Raw genomic sequence first — 14,923 nt, forward strand, 5'->3', positions numbered from 1 at the left:
AAGCAATTTGATATAGATTTCATATATATAATATATATATATATATATATATATATATATATATGCAGTCACGTAAAACATATTAGTCATGTTGTGAAAGAAGAAACAGAACAAAAGGGAAAAACCATGAAAACAATAAAGTGAAAATAGTTTGCTTCAATCTACATTCAGTCTCCATCAATTCTTTCTCTGGATGTGGATAACATTTTCCTTCATGAATTCTAAGGAAGCATGCCTGGATGAATCTGTTCCATATGCTAATTTCTTCAACCTTGTTGCAAGTACTTACAGAAACCTGGAAATATAGCAGTGGCAGTTTTCACCTTTTTTTTTTTTTGCATTTTTAACTCACACAGCCTGCCAGCATTGTCACTTGTTCAAATGTGATGACATTAGAGTGGGAGGAAAAACAGGTAGTGTTGGCACTGGCAAGGCAATGGCCTAAGAATAATATTCTAATCTTGTCCATGTTCCCCTTTTTTTGATTTTTCACTTCTATAATTTATATTTTCTGTAGGTTAATGACCTAAATTGGGGGGGGGGGGAATGAAGTTCCCAGCCTCTTCTTTAAAGTCTTTGAGAAAATTCAAATTTAATGACATGCATTATGTGCTCAAGAAATTGGTCAAACCCCTCAGTGTTTTTAAGGGAATGGCTACCCCAATTTGGAATGATTTGTTCCAACAGCCATGAAGGTGGCAGAAGAAGGCTCTGTGGATTACTTAGAACCTCATCAATCATCAAAGGTGCCAAAGTCATCCAAAACATTCTGAGTCATTGCCAATTGTACTGATTTTTGTCTTACCGTTGGACTTTAATGACTCAAGAGACCAATGATTTTGGTCAACTCTGCCCCATTTAAATCCAATTCACACACAAGTATGATGCCACTGGTCCTCTAGAAAACAAAGAAACAACAGCTACCAACCAAGAAATTGAATGTAAAGAGCTCAAGAATAGAAATCAGAAAAGTTGGGTCACAATCTTAGTTCTGCTACAAAATCTGTGTGACCCTGATACAACCCCCTAGTTAAGTTCTATCTCTCCTTTCATTCACAGGCCAACACTTAGAAGAAAGTTGTTGATATTGGTTGCTCTTATGTCCTCTCCTCCCACTCACTTCTCAACCCCTTTGGTATCTGAATTCTAACTGTATCAATCAATTAACTGAATCTGCCCTTTTCAAAATTTTCAGTGATCTCCTAACTGCCTTTTCTCATTTCTGATGTCTCTATGGTCTTTAACATTGCTGACCACACTCTCCTTCTAGATTCTGTCTCCTTTTTATAGATCCTAAATCTAGAACCAGAAGGGACCTCAGAGACAATCCCATCCATTCCCCTCATTTGAGAGTCTAGGACCAGGGAAGTTACTGACTTGCCCAAATTCATATAGTAATATGCATTATAGGGAGGATTTGAAACCTGATCTTTCAAATCCAGAGTCATCCCTCTTTCTTCTAAACCTCCCTGAGTCCTACCTGAAGCCTTTCCTGATTTTCTCAGTCAATAGTGTCTCCTCCCCAAAAATTACTTTGCATTTACTTGGTCTGGAATTTGTATTTATTTATATGTGTATATGGAGTGTCCCCTGGTAGAATATAATATTCTCCAAGCTAAGGACTAATCCATTTTTGTCTTTGGGTCTGAACTGCCTAATATAATGCTTGACATATCAACCAATCAATAAATATTTATTATAAACTTATTATATACATGAAAACTGTGTTGGTACATATATGTGCTTAATATGTGTCTGCTGTTTTACCTTGCTTATGATAATAATTAGTAATAGCCAACATTTGCTTGGTATTTTAAGGTTTGCAAGCAGTTAGAGACTCAGTGCAATATAAGCAGCTAGTTGGAAGAATGGGTAGAGAATAGGGCCATAGATACTCACTAGTTGTGTGACCCTGGTCAAGTCACTTAACTCTGTTAGCTTCAGCTTCCTCAAAAGGAAAATGAGCTGGAGAAAGAAATGGCATTCCAGGTCAGGATGAAGAGTTGAAGGGTTGAAGAGAGTTGGACACACCTGAACAACAAGTGTGCAAACAATTTTATATTTATTATCTCACTTGATCTACACAACAATTCTATAAGGTTGGAGCTATTTTTATACTCATTTTATAGATAAGGAGGTGGAGATTGAGAAGTTAAAGGATTTGTTCAAGGTTCCATATCTAGTACAAGTCTGAGGGTAGTTTTGAACTCTGATCTTCCTCTGAAAACAAGTTCTTTTCTCTATCTAGTATGCTACTCTTCTGGGCCTCATTTTCTTATCTGACATATAAGGAGGTTAGCCTAAACTCTGTCTAAGGTTCTTCCCAACTTAAAAAAAATAAAATTAATCCTATTTTGAGTTTATAAGTATTCCTCTGAAGTATCAGGTTCCTTTTGGGACAAACACAAACATTTGCATGAGGCTGCAAATTTATCTCGTGTACTTTTTATAAGCAAGATGTAAAGCACAGGATCCAGAATATTCTCAAGGGTCATTAGGCATAAAAAGATTTCGCTAATAAAAAATAGCTTTTCTTCTTTTGAACAGAAATCTGGTTTCCTCTCTCTGCTTTCCATGAAATTCTTAATGAAAGTTATCAATTGAGAAGGTCCAAAGACCAAAAAAAAAAAGCCAAGAAAGTTAGAAGAATATAGCAATAGACTTCCTTCTTTGACTCCAGGTTTTCCATTCCCCTGATTTTGTGCAGGATGCTGACATAGGAAAAAACCATTAGTCCAAGTGGTCCAAAAAAAGAGAAGAACATGGTGCCCATTTTGAATTGTGCATAATTCTTTGGAAGTGGGTAGCCTTCCTGACAGAGTTGGGAATCTTCTTGCCCTTTAGATATATAATAGGAACCCAGGGAGCAAAAGAAAACTGTAACTATCCAGGCAATTAGGCTGGTTTTTATAGCAATGCTGATAGTGCCCAGGCCACAGCAATGCATGGGGAAAACAATGAGAAGGTAGCGCTCTTTGGCAATGAGACACAGGAAGGCAATTTTGGCATAGAAATTCGTGGTGAACAGAAAGCCAACCACTATACAGGCCTCCTTCCCTAACACCCATATGTGACCAAGGTAGGTATAGTGAATCCAGAATGGAATTGTGAAAATCTGAAGGAGGTTGGCAGCCACCATGTTCATCATGTAGATGCTGAGGACATTCTTCATCCTGACCTGGAAAAAGAGAATCCAAGCAGCCAGGAAATTCAGGGTCAAACCAGCTGACACCACCAGAGAGAACACTGAGATGCGAATGGTCTTGGAAATCTCAAAATCCACAGAACAGTTATATGCAATTATGCCATTCATCTTTAAAACAATAATTTTTGCATGTGTCTCAGAAGGAATTAACATCTCTCTCTCTCCCTCTTCCCTGGATTTAAAACAAATATATTAGTCACCCTCCTCAAAAAGCAGATGCTTCACTTGATGTTCATTCTCCATGGGGAAATCTTCATTTAAGAAAATACAAGTCTGTTAGGAAAGAAGGAAAAGAATAATAATAGCTTACATTTCTAGAATAGTTTAAGGTTTTCCTCTTAACAATCTTGTGAAAAAGATAGACTATATATTGCTACTCCTTTTTTATATATCTGAGGAGACTGAGGTAAGTTGAACAACTTGCCCAAGGTTACACAGCTAGCTGTTGGGGTTGAATCTTCTGAATCTTAAGCTCAGGCATACTGAGTCCAAGGTCTATGCTCTTCCTTCTATACTCATACTGCTTTGGTTTTTATTCAACAAATTTTTATTAATTAGCTGTTACATGTCGAATATTTTATATATAGACACATACATAATCACATGTATAGACACATATGCACTCATAGGTGTGCATGTATATACATTGTATATATTGTGATGATGATGATGATGTTTGTCCTTCATTCTCAAAGAGGATCATGACATCAGGGAGGTGATGCCATGACAAGCACATGAATTGGATTTGAGTGAGGGGGATGCTGTGCTAAGTCCCCAGACTCACTTTCTCCTCTAGAGCCATCTGGGTCCAGTGGCCAGATATGACTCAGGATGACTGGAGATAGTCCTGAATGTGAGGCAATGAAGGTTAAGTGACTTGCCCAAGCACAGCTAGTAAGTATCAATTTGAACACAGGTCTTTCTGACTCCTGGGTTAGTATACTATCCACTGTACCACCTAGCTCCTGTGAATGTATATTCATGTATACATACATATATGTTAATGTGTACATGTGGATAGAGTCCTGGAGTCAGGAAGATTCATCTTTCTAAATTCAGCTCTGGCCCCAGACACTTACAAGTTGTGCAAGTTGCCTAGCCCTGTTAGCCTCAGATTCCTCTTCTGTAAAATGAGTTGGAAAAGGAAATGGCAAAGCATTCCAGTATCTCTGCTAAGAAAACCTCAAATGAAGTCACAAAGAGTTGGACACAACTAAAACAATTTAACCACACAACAATATATATATTCACATATGTTGCAATTTAGCTGGCAAAGTTCTATATATATATCGTTGACCAGTACTTAGCACAGTTTAAGCATATTTTCTGTAAGGTAGGATAGATATTATTAACTTTATTTAATAGAGAAGTAGACATTGTGGCTTAGAGAATAGAGAATCAGTCTCTAGAATTATTAAGACCTGAGTTCACTTCCCATCTCTTGTACAAACTGGCTCTGACCCTGGGCAAGTCACTCTCAGTGTCCCAGGCTGTTCTTTCAGGGACCAAAGAAGTCACAGATCTATCACAACAATGACAACAGCAAACAACAAAAGCCAGTTGAGAAATCTGAGGTTCCAAGACATTAAGTTATTCACCTAACATCACACAGTTTATAAATAGCAGAAATCAAACTTCAGTGTGCCTATTTCCATCACATTAGGCAAGTTCAACTACTTGGAATAATTTGAAAATTAATTTAAATTTCTTAGATAAGGAAAGCAGCCTCCTAAGATTTCTGGTCCTATGTTAATATTCTCTTCTAAAGTTTTTTTAACTCAAGTCATGTTTCTTAAGTCATATCAGAGTTGCTGTGTTCAAGAGTGGAGTTGGTATAGTCATGGTTTTTTATCCTAACTCTGATTCTTATCAACATATAACCATAAGCAAATCATTTCATTCCAGTTTTCCCAACTGTAAAACAGGGACAATAGGATTTAGAGTTAAGGGGACTTTAGTGGTAGTCTAATACAGCCTTCTGAACTCACAGATGTAGACATTGAAGCTTGAGACATAATTTAATTTGTCAAAGATGAAATAGGTCAGGGGCAGCTAGGTGGTGCAGTAGATAGAGCAACTGGCCTTGGAGTGAGGAGTACCTGAGTTCAAATCTGACCTCAGACACGGAGTGAGGAGTACCTGAGTTCAAATCTGACCCCAGACACTTAATAATTGCCTAGCTGTGTGGCCTTGGGAAAGCCACTTAACCCCATTTGCCTTGCAAAAACTTAAAAAAAAAAGATGAAATAGGTCTCATACCATTCACATGCTTTCCCCCACTATCTCTTCCTTCTTCCCTGTCTCACATGAAGAGAGGGCCCTTCTGGCCGACCTATTCCATTCCACCCTCCGGGATATTGTCCACTTTATCATTCTCACTTTATCCTTAATCTTTAATCTCTACCTATCAACTTCTTCCTTATTGTCTACAAACATTTCTCATCATCCTTTAAAAATCTTGACTTGAACCTATCATTCCCCTCTAGTCTTCATCTTGTGTCTCTCCTCCCCTTCATGGCTAAACTCCTTCAGAAAGTCTTCTTTCAAAAAAACTCTTTCTTCTCATTCTCTTCTAAGCTCTAAGCTCTCTGCAAGCCTAGGGTGTCATCCTCGATTCCTCATTCTCATCCCAATTTGTTGCCAAGTTCTGTCATTCTTTTACCTTCACAACATCTTTCCTACCCATCATGCCTAGAACATTACAATAGTCTGTTATTTGGTCTCTCTTCTTTTCCCACTCTAGTTCATCTTCCACTCAGCTGCCAAAATGATTTTACTAAAGTACAGTTGTGACCATGTCCATTCTCCTACTTAATAAATTTTAGTGGCTCCCTCTTATCTGTAGCTAGGTGGTACAAAGGGCTTGGAATCAATTATGAGTTCAAATCCTGTCCCAGATCCCTATTAGCTATATGACCCTAGGCAAGTTGCATCATTCTGTTTGCCTCATATCCTCGTTTATAAAATGAGCTAAAGAAGGAAATGGCAAATCACTCCAGTATCTCTATCAAGAAAACTCCAAAAGGGGGTCATAAAGAGTCATGTATGACAATTGGAAACTGAAAAAAAAACCAAATTAGTTCTCGTATTAAATATAATTCCTTTGGTTTTCAAAACCTTTCAAAAGATTGTCCCTTCTTACCTTTCCAGTCTTCTTAGACTCTATTCCTTTCTGCATACTCTGTGATACAACTATATGGGCCCACTTTCTGTTCCTTAATTCCATTTTCCAGTTCCTTTCTATAGGCTTTTGTATTAGTTTTTTCTGTGGCTACCATCTTTGCCTGAAATGGTCTCTTTCATTATCTCTACCTCCTGGTTTCCCTGACTTCCTTCTAGGTTCAGTTCATAAGACCTTTCCTGATGTGTTCCTTTTACTCTTCCTTCCCCCACTCCTCTCTGAAAGAAAGAATTCTGTTATTGCTTGTCTTATATATCCTCAGCACTTATCACAATATCTGCCACATAAGTGCTTAAAAATGCATGTAAGGGAGCAGTTAGGTGGTGCAGTGGATAGTACACCAGCCCTGGAATCAGGAGGAACTGAGTTCAAATGTGACCTCAGACACTTAATAATTACCTAGCTGTGTGACCTTGGACAAGTCACTTAACCCCATTGCCTTGCAAAAAAAAAAAAGCATGTAAACCAATTGGTGTCATAGCTACTAAGTGACAGAGATGATTTAGAATTAGAATTAAGTATTCTTTCCACTGTACTACAAGCTCTCAAGTTGTCCTATGTTTCCACAGGGTTATTATAAGGAAAGTACCTGTAAGCTCCAAAGAGATACATTAACTTTAGTAGTGAATTTAGGCAATTCAAATGGAATTTTGCCTTCAGATACATCTGCCAAATATGCTACTGGGATAATAACAGAATCTCCAAGTCTCAAAATCAGGGTCAACCTGAATCATAAATTTGCTGTCTGGAGAAATATTTTGGGGCACCAGGAAGGGTACTCCAAGAATCTTTGTCATGCTGCCTAAGATTCTTAAATGATTCCTTACTGCTTTGGGGGAAGGTATTTAATAATGATGATAATAATGACAATAATATATAATTGTCATGGTTCAGTCATGATTTTAATAATGTTGATAATAGTGACAAAAGCATATCATTGTCATTATTCAGACATTTCAGTCACATCCACCTCTTTGCGACCCATTTGGGGTTGTTCTGGCAGAAATACTGGAGTGATTTGTCATTTCCTGAGAGAGACAGAGACAGAGACAGAGAGAGAGAGAGAGAGAGAGAGAGAGAGAGAGAGAGAGAGAGAGAGAGAGAGAGAGAGAGAGGAAGGAGGAAGGGAGGAAGGGAGGAAAAGAGTGAGGAAGAAAGTAGGGTAGGAAGGAGGAATTGGCCCACAAGACAATGACAATGGCTTCCCCCAGCCCTTCTCTATTATAATGTGACCCATCTAAGGACAAGGAATATGTCTATCAGTATCAATAACAAATATTTCTTAAGCACCTTTTTGGGCAAATAGTAAATAATTGTGTTAGTCATTGGGGATACAACAAGGTTCCTGCCCTCTAAAGCACAGTCTGTATATATATATGTACATATATATATGTATATATATGTATATATATATATATATTCCAAAACACACTTTAATAATAATATCTGATATTTATAAAGTACTTTGCAATTATAAAGATCTTCATACATAGTATTTCTTTTGATCTTCTTAACAATCCTAGGTGATAGATCTGTTGTTGTTCAATTGTGTCCAACTCTTTGTGATCAAAGATCATCCTGTCATTGAAAGTTTCTTGGCAAATGTACTTGGCCATGTACTTTTCCATTGGATTAAGGCAAACATGGTTAAGTAACTGGACCAGCTTCTCATTATCTGAGGTCACATTTGAACTCAGGTCTTCATGACTCAAGGCCCAGTGCTCTATCCACTTCATCACAGCCGCCCAGAAAGTAAGGGCAGAGAGCAAAACCCAATAGTTATCAGAGCAGTGCTACAAACCTGAAAGATGCTTAGACTAGCAGAACAATGAGGCAGTAATCAGCAGTCATTATAAGACAAGTAGATGCTATGCATTGAGTTTGCTGGAACCCAAATCAGCAAAGCCCCTCAAAACAACTTATTCAAGAGAAAAATCTTACAAGTGGGTCCTGTGAAAACAACTCTCAGATAAGATCCTGGGTCCTTTGGCATTAGGGTATTCCCCAGATGTGAGTCCCTTACATGTGATCACTCCATGTGTTCCTTTTCCTTACTGAAGGTGTGCAGAAACTGTGTCATAAATGTATGAGGTAATGTTGTATTACAAATCTTACTATGCTCTTTCACTGAATGCCTTTGTTTTGAATTTCTTGGATCTTCTGATGATTAAAGGAATCAGTTTGAATACAGATTATCTTGAACCTGGGACAGATTCTGGATTCCTACATGTGACTAACTTGTAAGGTTGTTTTTGTGATGGAGAGATGGGAAAAGATAAAGCAAAGTGGGAGAGAAAAGAAGATTGATGTAATTAATAATAGAAGAGAAAGGAAGGAAAGAAGGAAGGGAGGAAGGAAGAAGGGAAGGAGGATGGAGGAAAGGTAAGTCATCTTTCAGTGTATAATAGAAATGCTATGCTCTCAAAAAAATATTCAAATGGCCTGAATTAAACTATTTCAATACTGCACATTGACCATTCTGAAAGCAAACTAGAAATCAAGACGTATGCTTTCATAGGTTGGTAGAGACAATTTTCTATCTTCTCCCTAATATGTTAGATTTTTTTTTAATTGTTATAAAGAATTACAAATACATTGGAGAAGGGTGAGAAAAGAGGAACATTCTAATAAGAAATCCTCTTCCAGTTCAACTAAAATAAACAGAAGAATTAAAAATAAGAAGTCTTTAAATTACCCTGAACTTACTTCTTCCTTCTATAGGTAGTAAAGTTTTTATGCTTAATCTACCTTCTTATAACTCCCCTTAATTAATAAGTTTACTTGTTCATTTACTGAAAAACTGGATAAAGATACAGACATTATGCCTAATATTGTTTGTATGTCATAAATTTAACATGACTATATAAGCTCATCTTTTGGATTATACGAAATCTTCATTCAAATTGAAATTGATCTATATAAAATAGATAAGTCCACTTCATAAATTTATTGGTTTAACCTGGAGTCCATTGTTAATCAACTCTTAAGCTCTTCCAGTCAAACTCCTTGAGGTATGCATTTGATCTGTGCCTTTGTTAGAAATAATTACCACCTACATTCAGCTTATTTTGGTTAGGGAGTAAATTATTCTAAAGTTCAAAATTAACTGTCTTTTGCACATATAAATAAACTGGTCAGAGAACCTATCTCATGCAAGGAGTTTGGTAGGGTTAAAGCAAAAAACTAAAAATTTTTGACTTATATGTATACTCCCTTTTATTTCTTGTCTACATTTTATTTTTATTTTATTTTATTTTTTTGATCAACAGAGAAAGAAGAGAGATTGAAAAGTTGAACAGCTTGTGAGCAGGTGGGACCCTGGGGCATCACAGTAACATGACAAGGTGCTATCTATAATACTTTAAAAGCAGTAATTTAGGAATGGAGGCAAGGGGAAAGTGGATCTGGCCTGGCCACTCCTAAATGAGGGCCCCCATCCCCAGAAGTAGAAACACAATATGGTTACTCTGATATCTGAATTGGCATGGGGACTGGTATTTGAGGGTTGGAGAGGAAAGGGGTGGGAGGAAAAGAAGATACTTATTGGAGTTCCAGAGTTAGAAGATTCTAGGACTTAGAATTGAAAGGGACTTAAGAGATCAAAGTCCCCTCATTTTACAGATAAGGAAACAAAATCGAGAGGAGTAAAATGGTTTGCCGATAGACATATCCCTAATAAGCAAAAGAGCAGGTGGAAATACTCGAGAAAATGCCAACAATTATAGATGGGATATAACTAAAATAAAGACTATCTTTATGGAAGTCTTTCATTTCCTCATTGCTGCTTTTTTAAAGGGGCTAAATTTCTAGTCTAATTGATGTCCTGTAGGGGATACAAGTCTCTATTTACTCTGTTCTCACTCTATAAGCAAGTAGGGGGGAGTCCTTAGAATAAAATTATCCCTTTACTTGTGAATGTTGGCATTTTCTGACTTTCTTCAGATGAAAACTTATTTACTAAATTTATACATGGAGAAACATGGAGAAAAGTATCCAGAAGCCTATCTTTTAAGGCCAGAAGGTCCATCTTCCTTCAAGAGTAAAAGAAATTTCTATAAGAAACTGCTTTACTTCCTTAGATTTAATATCTCAGACTTAATAGCACACAACTCTTTTGCAGTTTAAATAGGCTTAGAAATGGATCTCTAAAGTCCTAGAAACCTAATTCAATTTTCTGTCTTCCCTCTAATATATAACAAAAGACAGAGATTGTTGCAAGGGGACTCAAGAAGAATAATGGGAAAGGGTGGGAAGAGAGGAGCAACAACCTGGAAAGAAATCTTCTTAGACTAAAGGACTCATCCCAGATATGTCATAGTTCTAAAGTTCTAAAATCAAATGAGTAATTCTTTGAGAAAGATAGAATTATGAATCATACTTACAGGACTAGTCCACTCCCAGAACTCTGAACTCTGTGTTTCTAAACCCTGCCATACTTCTTGCATGAGATAGGGTCCTCAGGGTAGCTTATTTATATGTTCAAAAGGTAGACAGTTTTGAACCTTAGAATAATTTCCTTCCGCACTGTACTAACCAAAATGTGGGTAGTGATTAAAGATGATGATGAAGCTAGTTATTATTTCTTACAAAGGCATTGGTCAAATGCATACCTCAAGGAGTTTGAGGTGAAAAGACTGGGAAGAAGGACTTAAGAGCTGATTAAACTAAAGATCCAGGTCAAACCAATAAACAACAAAAAAAATTAACCTTCATGTTCTCTTTTATTTCCTGCTTCTGCCTTATTTTTTATTTATTTAACTTTTTGAACAAAGTAGATGGAAAGGAGACTGAAATCTTACCCAATTTTTAATATTAATAAATAATCATCTGTTCTTTATAAAGGCTATGCTTGCTACAATAGTACCATTTCCAGTTTCCTTTTTTGTTATGATGGGAGACTTAACAGTTGTGATGAGAGACTAAAGCTGCTTTGAGGAATTTCAACTATTCAGACATCTGCTAGAGGTCTCTCCTTGCTAAACACAATAACAGCTGACAAATTTTTGACTTGTTGACTGATAATTTCATCTTTCTTACTATTCTGGGTCTGATTGTGGCCAATGAAGGGAACAATAGGTAAATTGGAAATGACCAAAATGTTAGAAGGTTGTGATCACAACACCTAAGAGTTTGTGAAAAGTAAGAAGGAAAGTGAAACCTTTGACTTTTAGGGCACTCACATTTCAAAGACTTCAGAGATAGTCTACCTAATCATCCCAAAAGCTGAGAGTCTAAAAAGGGATTGAGGAAAAAGAGGTTCTCAAAGACAAAATTCTAGGGACACAGTTGCAATTGTTTCCCATGAAAATAAAAAGAAGAAAAATGTCTAAGGAGAACAAAGTGACTGAATAGAGAAATTATAATATAGTGGAATGAGTAACAATTCTAGAGTCAGATTTTAGAAAAACATATAAGAAATAGAAAGGGAAAGGAACTGAAAATGAATGCAAAAGAGTGGCATGGTCTCCTTAAAAGAAGAAAGCTAGAGGTTGACAGAAGCTAAGCTTTGAAATATAATGCAAAGGTATTTGCGTCTTTTAACTATACTGGGTGTCCTAATATCTAAAAACTGCACTAAGCTTTCAGAATCCTTTGTATGGGGAAAAAAATTTGAAGAAAAAGGAAAGGTTAGAAATAAATATAATATAGTCACTAAGAGCCCTGGAACCCAGGCAGTAAATTGTTGTTAGGTCATGTTTGACTCTGTGTGACCTTTTTGGAGTTTTGTCAACAGAGCTACTACAAGAGTTTTCCATTTCCTTCTCCAGCTCATTTGACAGATGAGGAAACTGAGGCAAACAGGGTTAAGTGACTGGTCCAGGGTCACTCATCTAATATGTGTCTAAGGCTGAATTGACTCCAAGTCCAACACTCTATGCACTATGGTGCCACCTAGCTGACCATGTAGGAAGATTGATATTTACTAACTAAGGTGGGCAAATTATTTTTCCTCTGTGACTTGGATTCTTCATTTATAAATTTGTATATAATGAGGAGGGACATTAAAGCATGAGACAGATAGATGACATCGTGAAATAATGAACATGAACTTGGACAAACTTCAAGAAATAGTGGAAGAGAGAAGGGCCTGGCATGCTGTGGGGTCAGTGGGGTCATGTAGAATTGGCCATGAGGGGACAATTGAACAATGACAAAAACAATAATAAAACCTGTAAAACTCAGAGTTGTTGTAAGGATTACATGTGGTAATATAGATACATTACTTTGCAAACATAGTAGCACTACATATAGTCAGCTATTATTACTAAAATTATTCTTGACATAGATAGGAAGATGATATTCTTGACATAGGAAGATTCTTTATCAAGGAGGATAATTTTTAAAATATAGAGCATGAAAGCCTGAAGGAGCTTCATCATCTTCCAGATTCTTCATTTCATAAATGAGGACAATATGGTCAGAGGGATAAAGTGTCTTGCCCAAGGGTCACGTAGCACATTAGCAGCAAAACCAGGGCTAGAACCCAGGCCTCTTGACTCTAGGCCAGCGCTTCTTTATATTGCATTTCACATTAAAAGTGGAAAGTATAAACAAAAGTGATTTTCCTGGAATTGAAATCCAAGATAAGTGAGGAAAGCACCTTGTTCAGCTGTGTCCAACTTTTTGTATCCCCATTTTGAGTTTTCTTGGCAAAGATTCTGGAGCACTCTAATACGGAAAATTTTTTACACAATTGCACATATATAACCTATATCTGATTACTTACCATCTCAGGGAAAGGGGAGGGGGGGGGAATAGAATTTGGACCTCAAAAGTTTAAAGGAAAATGTTAAAAAATTGGAGAAAAAAGATAATGGAGTATTTTGACACTTTTTCTCCAGTTCATTTTACAGGCAAAGAAACTGAAGCAAACAGGGTGAAAAGTAACTTGATGTGGGTCACTGCTAAGTGTCTATTAAGTATATGAGATCAGATTTGAATTCAGAAAATGGAGTTTTCTTTCCTCTGGACCCAGTACTTTTCCACTGCACCACCTACAAAATACATATTGTGGGTAAATTAGAGATAACCTTGGAGGAAAGACACTAGAAATGATGGTGGTGGATTGGGGAAAAAACTCTAGCAGAAGGAGGAATTTGAACTGTATTGTGAGCCAAGGATACAAAACAAAGCAGAGATGAGAATGGAGAGCGTTCCCTATATAAGAGAAAGTCAGTGAAATGGTATAATCAGAGAATAGTAAAAAAAAATAGCAAAAAAGTCAGAGTCCAGGGTCATAGAATACATAAAAGGGAATAGAACCTCAAACTGAAAACATAGGAAGGAGTCATCTGATAAAGTAAAATAGAAGATTTTATATTTGATCCTAAAGCAATGGAGAGCTATTCAAGTTTATTGAGCAGGGGAATGACAATGTGATCTCTGCTCTCTCTAGAGTAGATCACTTTGGTAGTTAAATAAAAACTGGACTAGAGTGGTTAGAGACTTGAGATAAAGAAACCAACCAGTCGGCTTTTGCAATAATCTATGCATGAGGTGATGAGGGTTTTTATCTGAGTGATAGATAAATAAAGAGAGAGGGGTCAAAAATGAGAAATGTTGTTAAAGCATAAATGACAGGACTGGGTAACAAATTTGATATGGGAGATAAAAGTGAAAGGCTGGTACCCAGGCTGTTAACCCTCAAGTGTAATAGGGAAGTTGGTAAGAAGGGCAAGTTTGTCAGACAAAATAAAATACCCAGGAGTCTAACTGCCAAGGGAGATTCAAAAACATTTTGAAAACAATTACAAAACACTTCTCACACAAATAAAATCAGATTTAAATACCTGAACAAACATCAACTGTTCATGGATAGGTCAAGTTAATATAATAAAAATGACAGTTCTACCAAAACTAAACTACTTGTTTAGTGCCCTGTCAATCAAAATTCCAAAAACATTACTTTAATGAGTTAGAAAAAGTTGTAAGTAAATTTATATGGAGAAACAAAAAATCAAGAATTTCAAGGGATTCAATGAAAAAAGTGCAAAAGTAAGTGGCTTAGCCTTACCAGATCTAAAATTATATTACAAAGCATCAGTCATCAAAACTGTCTGGTATTGCCTAAGAAATAGTCATGGATCAGTGGAATAGACTAGGTGCAACAGCAGGAAATGATTATAGTAATCTGCTATCTGATAAACTCAGAGAGTCCAGCTATTGGGATAAAAACTCTCTCTTCAATAAAAACTGTGGGGAAAATTGGAAGTTAGTATGGCAGAAACTTGGATCAGCCCAACACCTCACACCCTATATATATACCAAAATAAAATCCAAATGATATAGGATTTAAACATAAAAAACAATATTATAAGCAAACTAGGAGTTCAAGGAATAGATTACCTGTCAGATCTATGGAAAGGGAAGCAGTTTATGACCAAGGAAGAGATGGAGAACATCATTAAAAACAAAGTAAATAATTTTGATTACATTAAATTAAAAAGCTTTTGCACAGACAAAACCAATGTAATCAAGAAAAAAATGTAGTAAATTAGGAAACAGTTTTTCGCAGCTAGTATTTCTGACAAAGGACT

At 36.6% G+C, this 14,923-nt stretch overlaps 1 long non-coding RNA gene across 1 annotated transcript; it reads right to left on the bottom strand.

Annotated features, from left to right (window-relative positions):
• Window positions 1-851: 851 nt before the first annotated feature.
• On the bottom strand, window positions 852-10,833 carry LOC141520223 (uncharacterized). Its single transcript, XR_012477559.1, has 3 exons — window positions 10,769-10,833; window positions 1,900-3,478; window positions 852-898 (listed from the first exon to the last, which is right to left on the bottom strand). It is a non-coding gene; the product is annotated as an uncharacterized LOC141520223 (long non-coding RNA).
• Between the last annotated feature and the right edge of the window lie 4,090 nt (window positions 10,834-14,923).

This window comes from Macrotis lagotis, chromosome 1, assembly GCF_037893015.1.
Source record: "Macrotis lagotis isolate mMagLag1 chromosome 1, bilby.v1.9.chrom.fasta, whole genome shotgun sequence".
Classification (NCBI taxonomy): Eukaryota; Metazoa; Chordata; class Mammalia; order Peramelemorphia; family Peramelidae; genus Macrotis; species Macrotis lagotis.